The sequence below is a fragment of the Microtus ochrogaster genome, chromosome 18, assembly GCF_000317375.1.
Source record: "Microtus ochrogaster isolate Prairie Vole_2 chromosome 18, MicOch1.0, whole genome shotgun sequence".
In the NCBI taxonomy this organism is placed as follows: Eukaryota; Metazoa; Chordata; class Mammalia; order Rodentia; family Cricetidae; genus Microtus; species Microtus ochrogaster.
The window spans coordinates 42,925,447-42,926,921 of NC_022020.1; the positions used below are offsets into that span (position 1 = coordinate 42,925,447).

Sequence of the window (1,475 nt, forward strand, 5' to 3'; positions counted from 1 at the left end):
CTCAAACTCAGATCCACTTGATCTCCCTCCCAAATGCTGGAATTAAAGGTGTGTACCACCATGACTGGCTTTTCTTCAGTCTTAATATTGGAATCTATTTTATATAATTTGATGGCTTAATGAATAGCATTGCAGAGACTGGAGAGAGTGTGGTTAAGAGCACTAGCTGCTCTTCCAGAGGGCCAGGGCTCTGCCAGCACCTACATGGCAGCTCACAACTGTAATTCCAATTCTAGGGAATCTGACATTCTCACAGAGACATATATACAGGCAAAACACCAATACACATAAAATAAAAAAAATTAGAAAAAATTAATAGCATTGCATGGTGAGACACTGCTTTTAACTATTCTTTTCACCTATTAGAAATACAAGATAAAAACTTTATGAACTGAAATTGGAAATACTGAATGTATTAAAGAAAGCTTGCTTGCTTTTATAAAAGGTATGTTTCATTTTGTCTTTCTGTTGCTGTGAAAGACACCATGACCACGGCAACTCTTATAAAGGAAAGCATTTAATTGAGGTGGCTTACATTTTTAGAGGTTTAGTCCATTATCATTATGGCACGACGTGGAAGAGTAGAGGCAGACACGGTGCTGGAGAAGGGGCTGAGAGTCCTACATCTTGATCTCCAGGCAACAGGAAGTGAACTATAGACCACTTTGAGCATAGCTTGAACAAAGGAGACCTCAGAGCCCTACCCCACAGGGACACACTTCCTCCAACAAGGTCACACCTTCTCTAATAAGGCTACACCTCCTAATGGTGTCACCCCCTATGAGCTTATGAGGGCCAATTACCTTAAAACTACCACGCATTTATGTATAAGTGTGTGGGAGGGGGCTCTGGTTGGTTCACCATGTGGGTCCCAGGGACTGAACTCAGGTCATTAGACTTGACAGCAGGAGCCTTTACCACCTGAGCCATCTCATTAGCCCCTCCTCCTTGTGTTGTTTTTGTTGTTGTTGTTTTGTTTGGGTGTGAGGGTTGACCCATCAGGCTTCCCTGTGGTGCTGGGCGCACTCTACCACTGAGCTACCATCTTCAGCTGGATCTTTTTAGTGATTTTAAGGATGCTTCACTTTTACAGTTGTAGGTTAATGTATTCCCAACAACTTTACAATATTACCGGTGACTCCGTGTGTCTGTGTCTGTGTCTGTGTGTCTGTGCGTGGGTGTGGGTATGCAGAATTCTACCTTAAACAGTTACCATGAATGAAGTATAAAGAATAAAATGAAATAGCATGCTCACACTGAGTAACAGTTACTGTGTTGTAGCTTGCTCTTCCCTTTCCATTTTGCCTTAGATGCTGACATACTTGCATAAACGTAATTTAAAAATTAAAAAGAAAGGGCTGGAGGGATGGCTCAGCAGTTAAGAGCACTGACTGTTCTTCCAGAGATCCTGAGTTCAACTCCCAGCAACCACATGGTGGCTCACAACCATCTGTAATGAGATCTGGTGCCCTCTT

General features: G+C 42.4%; 1 protein-coding gene across 1 annotated transcript in view; it reads left to right on the forward strand.

Annotated features, from left to right (window-relative positions):
- Tex43 (testis expressed 43) overlaps positions 1 to 1,475 on the forward strand; it is a 6,680-nt gene that overhangs the window by 4,225 nt on the left and 980 nt on the right. The gene's annotated exons all lie outside the window — the stretch shown is intronic.